We start from the raw sequence: 16,435 nt of genomic DNA, 5'->3' as shown, positions 1-16,435 counted from the left end.
ACACTCGAAACCATCGTGTGTACTCCAACCAGACTGCGTATACAACTTGGTAGCGAGCGGTATCAACCTCGAAAAAATGGAGCTGTGAGAATCGAACATGTGTTTCACGGTTTTCGGTTACTGTCTGTCGTCTAAGGTTTCACGTTAATCGGTGCCGCTTTTTTCCAATGCCACTCTCGATAAATTTTCAAGCATCCTGCCTGTCTGTGGTCTAAAAATCACACACTTTCGTCGCTACTCATATAATATGGAACACGTGGTTTGTTATCCGTGCAAAATAATTAAATTTCTTAACAGCCGGACGCTTACATCGATAAATAATAAACAATTTATTTTTCCGACGCGTTATCGATATTTCAATCGAGCTCAAGGAAACTGAGAATAAACTCGATTTAAGCGATAATCTAATTTTCGGCAAACATTCTGGTTGCAGTTGCAAACGACGTGCAAATCGTTTTCGATGTAATCCGTAATCTAAAAACGTATTCAGGGATCGCCTTTATTCGCAGGTCTGTCACTGGGAGTCGGTTGGAATAATAAACAGCTCGGTGTAGTCGATCCAGGAGAGTGCGGATTATTTTCCAGTGTCGTTATAAAGCTGTCAGCGACATCGTCCGGCAATCGTCACCTGCAATCATAAGCGCGTGAATACGATAAGATGTTCTTTATTCCGCTCGCATCAACTTTGCGGAAATGAGCCATAAACATGACGCCTGACACGTGTCTCATACGAAAGTAAAAGGGAGGCACGCGAACAATGTTTTATCGCTTTAATAATTTTTTAATAGCATAGTAGAATCGATCGATACATTAATTATCTTGGTATTTTTTAACTTCGTAGGAAAGAGGGATGTATATATTAGATCGTAGTATATAGAACGTCCGATTACCTTGATTCTTTACATAGATTATATAGAAAATCTTTTTTTAATTCAACCTGTACCGAAGTTTTTCCTACCTTCGTCGTTGGATTTTTGATAAAAGCGCTTTAGGATTTTCCTAAAATAATACACAATTCTGAGTTGTTTTTCTTCCAAATAATCGAATTGCATATCTTATGGAATTTTTTCGTAACAAGCTGCTTAAAAGAACGTTGAAGATCCTGCAACGTTGCACAATCTAGGTGCATGAGTATTCATGAAATTCCAGTCACTTTCCTTCGTGAGAGTAACTTATATATTGTTTTATCAAGGTATTAAGGTATTATAACTAAATACACGGAGAAAATTTGTTTTAAGCAAAAAAGACGGAAATTTCAGCAGCAGTTCACATCCTGTAATAATCCTGTACTACTAGTCTTATATATCGTGCCACATTTTTGCACTAGCAACGTAGATTTCTACGAAAATCTAGAATCCTGCGAATCCTAGAATATTTTAGAACTCTTTTCGGCTAGTTAGATTCAAGAATATCTTGGAGTCTGTCTTTTGTATTTTCGCTTGTAGGAACTTTGCCTGCGTTTCCTTCTATCCCCTTTACGGCGCTGTTTACGTTTACTGCCGACATTTCTTTCCTTACTCTTTTGTTATCTTTTGCTCGCATTTTCTTGATTATATTTTTAGAATTCCTTTTGTAGTACATTTTTGCGCTGCTTTTTCTCAGCAGCAATTATTAATGTTGCAACTATAAGTTATTAATGCAAGAACGAGAAAAGTTGGTATTGAAAAATTTCCACGTTGATTAAGAATGACGATAATGAAGATGGACGATTAAAAATGAAGATTCGAGATATTGGTAAATCGATAATATCACGGAATTCGTACAATCCGAATGAAAGAAAAGAGATTGCAACAACATTGGATAGAGACTAGTAGAACTCATCGATGAAAACCAATCTCCTGAAAATTCTTCGAAATATTCTAGACTCGGTGCTTCTTCTTTCAGTATCGAAATAAGAGCAAGATATTTTCCCGGACGTATTGCCAAGAGTAAAAGGAAAAATTCATTCGCATTCGTCTGTAAATGAATATTATGCTGTCGAAAAGAAAGTCTAAAATTATGTTGTTTGTTTGCTCCACGTTTTTGAATCTTTCATACCGTTCCCAAAATTTACCTCTTCCATCGTCGTTCGTTTAAATCATTCTCTGAAAGCACTCTGAAAGCACTCGCTACTTCCATCATTTATTAGAGTCAAAATTGAGTGATTCGTTTGAAAAGAAATAGAGGAGTAACAACTGAAACTATCTAAAGCTAAAAACGAGAGATTTTAATCCGACAATAATTTACATAGAGTTGTCACGGTTCACAGGAAACTCTACTAATCGATTGTTACTTTGGTCGCGCGTTGCGTTTTTGTTTTCCACAGACAAAAATGCGAAAAAAAGAGGGAAAAAATAGCGGGAAAAGAGGGAAATTTATCTACCGTTCACGGTCCTCTCTTTTATTCATCCCGTTCGTCACACGTTTAAAAACTCGCGCGACGATAAATCGCAATTGACGAAATTCATTGCGCATTCTTCTGGCGGATTCAATTGGTGGCACAATTTTATTTGAAATTTACGCATCGCTGAAAAACTGGCAGACCAAAAATACGAGTCACGATGTTTTTGCCGGCTCTTTCAACGACGACGCACGATTCGATAGTGCTTGGTATATGATGCATCGAGCTGAAAAAGACCATGTATTTTTCCTATCGCGATCGTTTCCTCTTGTCAAATTTATTCGTCTCTTTCCCACCAATCCCTCCTGTAGTCGTTTTTTTCAAAAATCATCCGCGATATATCGAATGCACGGCAGCTTGCATGGCAGTATATTGATTGCTCGACTTGAACAGCATCCTGACTGAGTGTAAAAATCCGATAATTATCGAGTTTTAACCCAGAAATGCCGAAACGCGAAACACGAAATAAAAAGTCTTTAAATTTCGTGCGATTTAAACAACTTAATAATGTACAATTTATACAAACGTTGTCACTCGAGAGTGGTAAATGAAACGTCCTATGAACGTCGATTTAATCGAGAGAAACCTTTTTGTTCTATAGAGAACAAAATGTGAATTGCGGTAAAAGCGCATATTGGTTCAAGCAGAAGTCGGTGACGCTACTTCAGATAGAACCACCGCGAAACCTTCCATCTTTCTATGATTAGAGACTCGTATTTCCGATTTATTTGAATTATTTAACAGGAACTTCCTTTTTGATCGCTTCGAGACAATCGTCATGACGATGTTTCACGATTAAATTGGAAAATTGACCGTCGTACGTGAGATTACTTGTTCGTGACATATTTAATATCTTATCGTTGGATTATCGATTTGGCCGCCTTAATATCTAGTTAAAACTAACCTGACACGTATAGCGTAGATTAACGTAGTCAGGCTCTTACCGAAAATTTTCCGGACTAATGAAATTGGTCGGTCGGTTAAGTCACATCATAAGCTTCATATTTATAGTAACCTAAATCTCGTCCGGGAAAGTCTGTATCGCGCAGCTATGCGGCAAACGCGGTGAACGATGCAAAACCAAAGTTAGCATCGCAAAGTTGTGGTTTAAAGTTAGCGTCTTTGAGAGAAACTACCGGCTTGCTGCATAGAAGCGGCGAGATTTTATTTAGCGATAGCTGTTTATGCATGGTTCGTGCACGTGCATGATTTTAATTAACGTATTTATAGCGTTGTGTATTTTTAATATTTGCGTCTTTTATGCGAAGAAGAAACATCCGTACATTCGGTATATGAATATTTAATTTATAGCGTGTAACTTTCATATCGATGGTGATGAGAATGTCTATAACGAGGAAAATTTCGTCGTGTATATTTATTACAGGGATAGAATCTTCTCAGTCAGTTGTATCTGATATGTAAAATAGAGTATCGTGGAATTACATATTCTACTAGGGGATCGCGTTATTAAACGTCACGAAATATCTGTATATTTTCTCAGAATTTCCTTAAAATCTTAACCATCGCTATGAGTTCTTCCGAATGAACACTTCCATTCGATAATCTGTATTACAAATCGTAGCTTTCAATGGATCGTTTAACAAACAATTATCTTTTAGAGATTACAACTTGTTTAGAAAAGAAGAGTAAGATATAAGCAGAATATATCAACTGCAAATATTCCCTATAGATCGTTATAAATAAGTTACAAATTTATGTAGACTTATATTTTTATGAATATAATCGAAGAAATGGAACTGAAGGAGAAATCTTTTTTATGCACTGAATAATTTTACCCTACATGTATGTGTATATTCTGTATATTTTTGCACCTTGAAATATCTCCATAAATGCATAAACATGTCCAATCTACTTGTTCCTAAACCTTATCCAGAATCATAACTAAAACTTTACGAAATAAATATCATCCTATCAATAAGCGAATCTTTTCCATTTAACAATTCATATCACAAATTGCAGCTTTCAATAGGTTATTCAACGAACAATCCCTCTTTTCGGGATTATAACTGGGTCCTCGAAAGTTACCAACGAAATAAAGCTGTATCGAACACTGCGACAAAATAATCGATTAAAGTAAACAGCGATCGAGAGCGGCCAAACGAGCGTTACGAAATTTCCTATTAGCGAAACAGCAGCGACACGGGTCCGGTTTTCGCGCGCATCTCGCGACACCGCCCTGTGATTAATTGGCTGTGTCGCGATTTTTAAGCGGTCGCTAATTTCCGCGGACAAGAGTCGCCGAGCCAAGCGCCGTGTGCTCCACCCCTCGACTGCGATCGTTATATAATGTTTCGCCTTAATTGCGGATTCGACCCCCGACGGTCCGCGCGCGCCGGCTGCCTGGCCTGCAACTCTCGCACGATACACTTTTAATTGCGTCCAGATTTGCAATTCAGATTTCCTCAGCCGCGGCCCGACGCTTGCCTCTTGCATATACCCGAATTTCGAAATTCGCTCGAGTGCTGGCGAAAGACAAAACACCCTCCACGCATCCTGACCACCCCTCGACACGAGGGTGGCTCCTCGTCGATGATCTTCATCCTTCGACGAAAAATACCCCTCTTTCGATATCATTACGAGCTCGATTCCATGTAACTGTTGCACACTGTTTAGTGTTTTCGCATTATGCTCTGTCTTACACCTTATTAACAACGTGCGGATTCTCATGCGTTTTTATACTTTTATGAGCATAACTAGAGAAACGCAGAAATTTGTTTCGTCCACTCTAAATATCATAATAAATACTCTACATTTGGGAGAATATATGGAATCGTTGCTTGCAATTGACTATTCTCTATCCATTGGACCATGTGTCACCCTCGACGAAAACTATGCGGAGAATGGCATCTATAGAATGTTTACGTTAGCAACCAACGAATATACGTGTGCGAATTTTCGCGCACGGTAATAAAACCGGAGGGACTTTGTTAGCGCGACTAGTGTGCGGTCGTGTTTACTCCGCGGTGTTAAAAGTTTTAGAGAAAACAGTCGGGTTCCCAAGTTCTACCCTAAATTCCCAGCCGCGTTGTAACATTTCATCCGAGTCTGGTCGAAGAAATATACCGTCCGAATATCTGGGTTACGATCTCCGTAAGAATACTTCGTTAACGCCTCCGTGAACACGACCCTTCTATGAACAAATTGAAACTTTGTAATAAAATATTTCCTCCCTGTGAAAGGCACAAAGTTGAACGATATTCAACGAGTGGAACAAGTTTTGTTTCGTCAGTGATCGAAGTCGGTAATGATCTTTAGGTTGAAATTGGACGGTTTACTAATAATGGCAGTTTCTTATTTTATGGTTTGTTATATCGTTGATACATCGTATAGTTACACTCCCGCTGACCAGTCTTTTGACATCATCTATTTTTATTAACCTCCGTTATTTAATGAAGATATCGAGGCAATGCAAGGTAAGATAGATTACTACTACGTGGATACTTCTAGCGCGAAATTAGATTATTTGCAACTTAGAAGATACACCTCGTCCGACGTTTGCGTATATCGACTACTTTTAGCAACTTCACGCTTCGAATTGACCTCCCAAATTGCCTCCGAAAGAAATAATGTACGCGCGTAATCTTTACTGGAATTCAGGATACCAGTTTACGGTTATTATTACAGTTTGCCACTTACGCGTATGCCGTACAGTTGAACGTTTCACGTTTGTTTCTTCTTGCTTTCTATTTATTTATCCACTTTCTAAAACTACCTAGCTTAGCCATGTATAAGAAAAAGAAGAAACTACAACAACTCCAAACTACCGTAACAACGTACCACGCTCTACTAAAAATGGCCAGAACATCTCCAATCCGTGAAACTGAAACGCGAGCCAATATCCGTCTGAAATCCCCCAGCAAAGACGTAAATATTTCGACGGAACGTAGTCATTCGATAAGCAAACAGAGCTTCCTTAACAGAATATTCCCATTGAGGGAGGAATCAGATTGGCGAGGAATCAAGGTAGAGAAATACGGCTCGCGGGAGGGTGGCTTTTAAAAGGAAATCGTGCGCTCTATGACCGGTATAATTTCTTTCTGTACTCCTTATCGTTTTTCCAATATATGCCCGGCAGATGCTACCGTTCTGCCGATAAGATGACCGTGCACGAGTATCGAGGACAGAAAAGGGGGATGAGAGATCGATCGCTCCGATTCTCTCCTTTTGAAGGAGCCGCCGTTAACCTCGTCGTACAGGCTCCTCGAACACCGTGATACGTTCTCGTTCGAACGACAGTGTGTTGGCAGTGCAAAAGGGGGCCAAAGGCGCTCTCTATCGCGGCGGGTGTTGCCATGACACCATGGAACCTCCACCCTGCTTCTAAATCTTTCTCTCCTCTCTTCTCTCTCACCTCTCTCGTCCCTCAGCTCGGTGCTCGCTGCTCGCTGTACACACAGCCGTGGGCAACTACAATCTCTTGCTTCAAATTTGCCGGAATCACTCGTAAAACAGACGAACCGCTTCCATTCGCGAGGCTGCGCTACTCGAGCTCCCTATTTATTAGGCCGGCACGCGTTCTCACGTCCATTCTCTCGGTTTCGATTCATGCCCGTTCACCCAGGATTTTTCTACTCCGGCAAGTTCGTTTCGTCATCGCGTACAGGGGATGACGATAGGGTCGAGCGTATCGCGATATCTACCCGGTTATTTTAGAGCCTTTAGATACGTTTTCAAAGTGGGTGCAATGGCAGATTGCACGGAATAATCATAGTCATTCGATAAAAGGGGTAATCGTCGTTCTATTAGCCGGATTTTCCATATTCGTAGTGGGAAATTAATATGGGAACGTTATCTGGATGGGATAAAGCGCTGTACGAGTCGATGAAAACGTAAAGATTGTTTGACTTTATTAATGACTCGTTATTTTTAGATATTTTTATTAGTGGATTAATCAGAAAGACAGTCATAGCGAACATAGGTCTTGTTCGACTTATTCGTATAATACATTTTTATACCAGCTTACGCAAGAAAATCGGTAAACACCAAATTTCTAAGGTTATTAAAAGTACAATCTCCGTTTCACTTTGTACTACTCGAACACGACACGATAGAAACTGCAGCCGCAAGTGGTACTCGGAATCGTTTATTTCCCGTACTTGGCGGTGCTGCGATCAAGAAGAAATCTTCGATCTTACAACCACTGTCGTATTTATTCGCGAAAGATCTCGCGTTCGAAAGTAGTAGCAGAAAAGGAGGCGGATTTCAACGATGTAACTCGGTCCAGTCTCGTTCGTCTCACAAGGAAAAACGAGCATCGCGCATGAAACGTTATGTGAGCGTTCCCATCGAGAATTTTTACCAGCGTACCCGATTCCGCGCCATTACGCTTGCACCGCTTAAAGCCACGATGCAAAATCTCTTTTCTGGCAAGGACTTGCAACGTCCCTATCTATTCGAAAATGCGGCCTGGCTCAGATCCAACAGCGTCCTGCTCTTTCTCCTTTAGTCCTTTCCTCTTTGACGCCGCGTCTTCCGATGTCGTACATCCTGCCTTTCTGCACATTTCGCAGTCACCCCGCTCTGCCCACCCTCGCAAAAATTTTCCGCAGCGTACGGATCTACTTGTATTTTTTTACTTTGCTGTTCGTGCTCGTGATCAGCCTGCTACAAACTTCAAGCTACGAACGCAACAAAGTCTTGAATAGAAATGCTTTAAATAGCTAGGATTCGCAATTTCGTCGTGACATACGAATATAGCGGAGGTTTAATCAACCGGCGTCCGATTAATCGCAGTGATCGGTTATTAAAGTGGAATTAACGACAAATCAAACTGATTGGTTAAAGATATTATGTAACTTATACAAGTTACTTATTAAATAAGAGATATTTTCGTGACTTAAATATCGTATTCTTGTAAAATGCTCTAATTTTGTCAAACTTTATAAAATAACATCGTGAAATAGCGAAATCTAGAAGGAAGAAGAAATACCAACGAAATTCTTAGAATTTCTTTCTATTATAATGGCAATGTGAATTCAGTCGAATTCAGTAATGTGAAATAACTATAAAATGAAATTACAAATGAAACGTTGCGTTAATGCAACTTTGGTACTTGATGGATTAACCGAGGTTCTTGTTCATCTGAGTTTCATTGTCAGTTACGATACAATTCTTTTTCCACATAATTCTAAAGTATTCCGAACCGTTATTGTCAGGAATATAATATCGTCTCGGTGTATATAAATCATTTCTCGTTTGTTTCATTTCTATGACGAGCTTGAAAAACGTAGAACGAATACGAGATATCAACGAATTATATGTTATTTCAATTAACATTTGTCGATTTAGCCTAAGGCTCAATTATTCCCTAACTCCCGATTCATCCCAGCTACTTTGCTCGCAACGAAGCCGCTTAATCGAAATATCACCGTATTACGAAATAGCTACGATCGTAATTTAATTTTTCTTCGCAAATAACCTCGATCGATTTCCAATTTACTTCCAGCGGTAATGTCGTACGTCGAACTCGGCTCATAACTCTCGTAAACATCGCAAAATGTACAAAAGCTACGCGAAACTCTTGTTTTTTCCGGATATCACGCGCTTGAAAACCCGTTTCGATTTTCATCCAAGAGCAAGCACACCGATCACCGCTTACTAAAACGTTTGCCTACCCCCCCGATTCATCCGGTGCAGCTGAAAAACAAGATTTCAGCCCCGATCGGTAATAAATTGTCACGTGTATGACCGATACGGCGAAAGGAAGCACTGTGAGAGCTAGCTTTTCTTCCTTATGAAAATTTACCGTTGTGTACGCCTGAATTTATCGGGGGTTGGAATTTACAAGCTGCCGTGCGCGTGGCCGCCAGTTAGCCTTTCCAAACGATAAATTTCTTGGACCTTATCCAGCCACGTTCGTTCGTGTTTGTCTTACGTTTAAACTTTGCCCGTTGGAAATGAGGGGGGGCGGGGGAGGTTAGTCACCAACCCTCGACTCCTCTTCTTCTCACAGAATTCGTCGCGCTTAATTAACCAGGAGTAAGTTTCGAAATTATAATACCGCTTTGATCATCGCCAGCTACGGTCGAAACTCGTGGCGTCGAAAGGTAAACTCTCTTCTAAAGTGTGCAAACGAACACTTCCTCGTGGAGTTTCTGCTAGATTTGCTCTCGCTCCTTCGTTTTCGCGCCCTTTCCCCCTCGTCGACGAAAACAAGGCGTAGCACGACCGAACAGCGGACAAAATACGACCTCGTTAGATGTTCTACCCACGAAATTACAGAGGCGAGAAAAAATAGTGACGTTTTTATGCGAATCGCGGTAAAACGGCTAGCTTAATTAAGAGAAGGTAACGCGAGCCAGAGACGTCGCTGGACACTAGAGATTTCAAAGAGAAACTGTCTTGTTGGTTGTTCTGTCTATTTGGTGTAACGTTGATAAGCGAGCGTTCGTCGATTCGGACCACTTTGACGATTAGGTAGCAACCGCAGCCATTTTCATCGGTAAGATAAACTCGGCTTCTCCTAGACCTTCTTAGCCTTTGTTAGGCGGTACACGCGGCCGGAAGAAGAGACGAGTCGCAAGGGCGTTCCGAGAGCGGCTAAAGAGCCAGGGGATAGGGTTCCAGTTAGGGGGAGAAATAGGGGATGGAAACACAGAGGTAAGCTTGAAAAAAAAAAAGAAAAGAAGAAGAAGAAGGATAGAGGGGAGAAAGAAAAAGCAAATGGAAAAGAAATTCCCATTACTTTGGGGGAGAGACGTCTAGTACCCTTCTTCTTCATCTTCCTGCCGGTCTTCGTCTTCCTATGTCTACTCCTTCGTCCTCTCCTTTCCGTTTCCTCCGCTACCTCCTACCGGTCTGGTACGCGGACTCCGCGAGACGCGGGGACACGATGCACGCATGTGCCGGGGTCATTCTATCGATTTCTCTGGTTCGCGTGGCAGTCACGAGGAGGCGTAGCCGGAGTCGCGCTCCCGCTGCACCAGCACGCCACCCAAAACAGCCTCGCGTATCGTCGCAACCGGGTTGCCTTTTCAAGGTTAACCTACACGTATATGTATACGTACACACAACGAACACCACCGAAAGTGCCGGTTTCCTCGTCTTGAGTGTTCCTCCATCTCCGTGAATACCAACTTTTGCCCGTTTTTCACGTGTGCCTCCGTGATCGGTGAAAACGTTGTCGAACTGGTGATTTCCGACGAATCGGTGAAAAAGTCTTCCTACGCTCTTTCGTCTTTCCAGACTTCGTGACCGAGTGCGTTCCTTTTTTTTCTACGGTGAGTAACGAACCTTCTTTTTATTTTCTTGTTATCGTTGAACTTCTTCATCGATTATTTTCATAGTACAAGAATTGGCTGGCAGCGTTTCTTTCTTCTTCGTGTCTAAACGTTCGATTTTGTGGAAAACGTGCGCGACTTTCGATTGCCCGTTATTAAGCGTCTTCGTGTCGCGACGGACCGTTTGCGAGACGACGCGACGGTCTCGATTAAAATTCAATGCGTCTCATTCTCTCGAGATTCTATCTTGCCAAATCATCGTTAAGATCGCAACGTTGGCAGAGTAAATCGCCGATTACGACGATCGAGAGGCAATGAGCTACAACGGGGATTAAGCGACGGCTAATTAACGCGGTCGCGTCCGCAGACTAGAAGTCGCTCTCTTCGTGTTTCGTGGAATTTTACCGGCATTGTCCGGTGACTGTAACTTCGTGTAAATGGACAATCGATCAGAGATACCCGAGCGATATCACGCAAACGTAATAGCTCCCTCAACGCTTTGATACTTGGATATTCTGCAGACACTCCAGAGGGGAATGACCACCGATCCTTGTCCGTGATTTATAATCGTGGAAAGCAAAATGAGAAAATGTTAAAGGGTTTACGTATCATCGGATATACCATTCACTGTGTATGAAAATTCATCCTAACGTTATCGGATCGTTAGGGGCAGTCCGATGTTTTAAAATAAATCTTGTTCCCAAATGTGTACGCGGAACGCATCAACCAATTTTACACAGCCGATTGAGTTTTCTTCTTTCTTCCGTTCAACGAGCATTCGATTCGATGCGATCATTTATCGAACGTTCTCGAACTGTACGTTGATATACTTGGTTGGTCTTCTGCTTCTAAACTTGACGTCTTATCGCGATACGTTCTTCGTTCGAAAAATTGACATTGAAACTATGAAATGGATTCTTCGACAGGAAACGGTAGTCACCGAATAGCAGAAAAATGCAGAAAAATACGCGATAGTCGACGTACGCGTTATAATACAATTCAGTTATAATGTAATACTATAATTCAGTAGGTGAAACAGACCTCTGCTTAACTTCCAACTCTTCAATTGATACATTCGTGAAAATACGAATTTGCACAGATACCTACGATTCCATAAGCATCAGTAAGTCGAAATTACCGAAGGAAGTGGAATTGGCGCGTCGATAAGTATCAGCATTGTGTGGCAGATAACTCTCGAGCGCCGTGAAAATCGCGGGGTAAAGAAAAAAGAAAGAGGAGGAAGAGGCACAATGCGAGTTGTCGTCGCGTGGAAACCGTTTGCCTAGAAGAAATCCGGTTAGCCACTCGACGTAGAGGCGCGAGTCGACAATACGCGGCTGTGTGCGCGTTTTCAGAGAGAATTTTTCTCTCCCCCAACGTTCCGACGCGATAAGCGCCGTTATCTTTTGTCGCGCAACGATAATCCAAAGAACCGTCGTTTCAGTTCTTTAGGCAGGTCGAGCTGCAGCAGCCAGCACAGCGATGAACTAAACGCCTGTGGCTATGTAACCAGGAGCGGAACCGAGGCCGAGTAATTCTCGAGCTTGTTACGAGAAGCACACATCGTCGTGGATACAGAAAAAGAGAGAGCTAGGCCGTTTTCCCCTCTGTCTACTTTTTCTCGCTTCCACCCCTTCTCGTGTCCTACACTCTTTCTCGTTTTTCTTCCTTTTTTTTTTTACGTCAGCTCCTCACCCCCTCTCTATTGCTCTACGCGTGTGCTCGCTTGTGCTCGCGCGTGTTTCTCCTTTTTCCTCCTTTTGCACTCTCTGTCTACGCCTATCGCTTCGGCTCTGTCCCACCGCGTAGCGTTAGGTAATTCGAAAGCAATTTGAATTGACGTGCACCGGCAGAGGAAAGTAATTACGGGGTGAACGCGAGGCACAAGCTCCCAACCACGCCGAATCGTGTGCACCTACCTGGCCGTCGTGCTTCTACTACGTACAGGCAATGCACGCGCAACCTGCTCACACGTGTACACGATACCTCTGTGTAAGTACGTGCGTATACCACGGCTTCGCGGTTAGATTGATTAAAATTTACTATGCAAATTAGATTGCGCCTCGCGGTGCGGTGGAAGGCACGCGCGTACGAGGAACCTCGCTGGCTGAAAAGATGAATCGTTATCATTAGCATTTTCACCATTGACGTTGGCTTCGCAACACCGGTGTTATCGTGTCAACGCTAAGCCATCGAATATCCCTGGTTTCTGGCTGGTCTCTGGCTGATTCCTGGCTGGTTCCAGGCTGGCCGAGTCGATACGCCTGCAAACCGTGTATCCTATCTCCCCTGTACAGTGTGTGCTTTGTAGTTCTCCGCGTCTACCGTGCTATGAATATTCCATTAATATCTCAGGAAAATTTCAATAAAAAGATTGTTAAAGGGACATTTACCTCTCGCCTTTAGTATCCTTCGAGCTTCTTCCTCCCAGTTTTATTCCTCTTTTCGCAGGGAGTGGCTTTCAAAGACATTCCTCCAGCGATGGCACGTAACCAACGAAGAAATTCGTCTTTCCGCTAGATCGGTCGGAAGCGGCGCGATTCGCGACAGGGCGAAGGGAAAGAGCACGAAGGGTGAGTTTCACCCCCGAGGCATGTACACGCGCGTGGTAGGCGAATTGATCGCGTTGGGGTAGAATCATCCATCACTGAGTGACAGTCCCGAGCTAAACCTGCCCCCCCCCTCCCACCACCATGGAAAGGTGCCCCTCTTCCTTTCTGACAAGAGGAATGGACAGAGGTGGCAGTGGAGAAGGGGGCGAGAACGGAAAGGGGAGGTGTGCCAGAGAGGGAAAACGGTGGCGCCCTCGAACGACGGGCGACGAACCAAACAACCCCCTCAACAATACCCAACAGATCCCACGGGACGGTGTATTCTCTCTCTGTGTTTTCTCTTTTTCTTTCTCAACCAACCCTCGCCGTCCTCCCGTCTCGGTTTATTCTCGTTGCCGCTTCCACCGTACGACGCTGCTGACGTTTGCCTCTCGCGAAAATCGAAACGCTTAATTGCATGATCGCCTCGTTTAAAGTGGCCTTTCCACTTGTTCCAACCAGAAACCAACCACGGGAGGGAGATCGTCGAGTGTGTATTTAAACGAGTATTACGATTATGTTATTTAGAAGCGCGTTTTATGTAGAAGAATTGAGAAAAGCGGAGTAACGATGTTAATAGAAGTTGATACGGCACTCGAATTCGAATTACGTTCGAAAGACCCTCGACTATGAATCGAGTCATCCAGGTGCAAAACTGTATTCGAATCGAGAGAGACTTGCCTTTGTTCGGTATCGGGGATCCCAACAAATATTTTGCACCATCATACTGCTATATCATATCTCCCTTTGATACATTATATCGTGGTCAAGGCACCCCTATTCATCCCCTTACTCGAAAATTCTACCCACCGCTGTATGTTCGTTACTGCGTACTGTCTCTTTCTTACCAAACCGCGTTGCTCTCTAACTTCCACAAAGCTACTGTTTCCGACCAACTATATCGACTATACGTAGAGGATACTTTCGATGAAATTCGCTCAGCGAAAATTGTTCTTCCACACCTTTCCACCCAAAACCTGTTAGTTACACTCGACCGGTTGTGGCCATAGCGGTCTATTCAATTCCCAATGAACTCGAAAAGAGAAAATTCGACGGACTTGAACCGTACCGATCATTAGGTAATGAAAACGAACAACCGGAGGCGAATTCGTTTGCTCGAGACCTGGCGTGCAGTTGCTCTATCGGCGACGGATGGTGCATTACCCGTTCCGGGGTAGATGCACCACCATCCCCCCTTCGTCGAGCTCGTTTCCCGGCATTGATGTGCTTCCTCGGTAGCGCGACGGCAATTTTCTTGATCACGCGACACAAAGGGCGGAAATCAATAATACGACGCGGGAGGAAATACGTCCTAAATTGGAATACAAGCCGGACTACGTGTCGCGTTATTTGTCCTCCGAGGCAATTCCAGTTCGTGTTACTGATTCACCGTTCAACGCTTCGATTTCGATGGTTCAACGTTGCAAATGTATTCGAACGATATTTGTAAAAATTGAAACACAGCGAAATTTCTTTGTCCGTGATCTTGATATTCGTAGTTCCATGTATCAATGGTTAATCATCGAACTAAGAAATTAATCATCGCAGATCCATAATCTTCGATATTGTCAACGCTCCAGTATACGATACGTATAGATTATACGAACGTAATACGGTTACGTGTTATAAAAATATATAAATAAACGCGACGAAAGAAAATTTAGAGCAGTTTTACGATATTTTGACAACGATACAAAGAATTATTAAGGAGATTTCCAACTTTTCTCCTACGGAATTTAAGAAAAATATTCCTCTGGTATAGTATATCTTGCGTACGTAATATCTTGCGAAGAAAGAAACGAGTATTTGAAAAATACGAATATTGCCAACAGTAAAGAAGGGTGAGAATAAGAAAAGGAAGAGATACCTTGAAAGGGACCGGATATCTAGCTGCGTATTATTGTAAATGGAGGAAGAGAACTCGCGTTTGTCGCGAAACGCTGGTATCAGGAACTTGTGTGATTTTCACTAGAGAAACAGCGATTCTCTCTCTCTCTCTCTCTCTCTCTCTCTTTCTCTCGAGGAGTTAGTGGTCGTTTTGTTGCAAGAAAACGAATACAGCGCGAGTAACAGAGGGCTCTGTCCAAGAGAAGTTGAACTGCATGCACAATGTGTTCGCGGGAAAGCATTGTGCGAGGTGCAAGAGCCGATAACAGGACACAAAAGGAAACGTGGCCTAGATCAGAACGAGCGGCATGTACACACGGGTCTACCTTATTCATCCCTGGGCAAACTCTACGGAGCCCGGAACGAGAGTTTAATACACGAGGTGAGGAAGCATTATGATCATGTAATGGGCCAATATTTGGATACGTACGATGGAACATTGCCGCTGTTCACACTCCGCTTCCCTTGCGGCTGTTCCATTGATTCGGTCGTAATTCAAGGGTCCAACCGCTTTGTGTTCACCGTCTTATCAAACTGGTTGAAGAATATTTGCCGCGGCATAGAATTAAGAGATTAAGGGATTTTGTCATTTTTGGACATTTATCCTCGATCGAGGAATTACATCGTCGAATGATATTCAATGGAATAATTCGTAATATTATTTCTACGTATCCATTAACTTACGTCTTTCTACAGATTTTTATTTTTGCGATAGGATGTTGCACATTTTGTCTTTGATCGATAGTTTAATTATCTGCATCAAACTCAAAGAACATATAAACGTATGAAATATACGGAACACGTTTCTGACTTTATAAAATTTTTAAAAGAGAATATATTTTCACTTTCTTATCTTGCTTTCTCTTATAAAAGCATCGTCGAGAATAATCAACTTAGTAGGGCGAGAATGGAACCTTCTTGCAAAATAACCCCAGGCTATTTTTCTTCGTGAGGTTAGAATAATTCAAATATAGATGCAATTCAACTTCCGCGAATCGAGCAAGCGAATGAACGAAATCTCCTAGTTTCTTTATCGTTTGAAAAATTGTACGATCCTAGGAGGAGATAAATGGAGTCACTGATATTGGAAGAGGAATGTACTTGATATTTGAGTCGGTTGTTTGAAGAATGGATCAGAATTTCGTGCAGGCGTGGCAACGTTCTGATCTTTTAATGTAGCAGAACTGCTAGAGTGCACACAGAAATGCAGAAGTGCGCAATGCAGAAGGGAAGCAATCTCTGTAACGCTTGCAATATCGCGCCCAACTTCGATGCACTCGCATCAAACTACGAAGCAACGTTAGTTGCAGAAATGAGACGATTTCGCGAGTATGTGC

At 42.5% G+C, this 16,435-nt stretch overlaps 1 protein-coding gene and 1 long non-coding RNA gene across 2 annotated transcripts in view; one reads left to right on the top strand and one right to left on the bottom strand.

The window, feature by feature from the left end:
• Positions 1-438: 438 nt before the first annotated feature.
• LOC117209351 lies at positions 439-13,267 on the bottom strand. Its single transcript, XR_004487907.1, has 3 exons — positions 13,014-13,267; positions 12,763-12,949; positions 439-628 (listed from the first exon to the last, which is right to left on the bottom strand). It is a non-coding gene; the product is annotated as an uncharacterized LOC117209351 (long non-coding RNA).
• Positions 10,300-16,435, top strand: part of LOC117209349 (frizzled-2-like) — a 128,787-nt gene continuing 122,651 nt past the window's right edge. Inside the window, exon 1 of the mRNA XM_033451302.1 lies at positions 10,300-10,620. The gene's annotated coding sequence lies outside the window, so the exon portion shown is untranslated. The remainder of the gene's footprint in view (positions 10,621-16,435) is intronic.

The sequence above is a fragment of the Bombus bifarius genome, unplaced genomic scaffold (assembly GCF_011952205.1).
Source record: "Bombus bifarius isolate JDL3187 unplaced genomic scaffold, Bbif_JDL3187 scf7180000008176, whole genome shotgun sequence".
In the NCBI taxonomy this organism is placed as follows: domain Eukaryota; kingdom Metazoa; phylum Arthropoda; class Insecta; order Hymenoptera; family Apidae; genus Bombus; species Bombus bifarius.
Note: the sequence above shows the minus strand (reverse complement) of the source record. Positions and strands in the feature narration are given on the sequence as shown.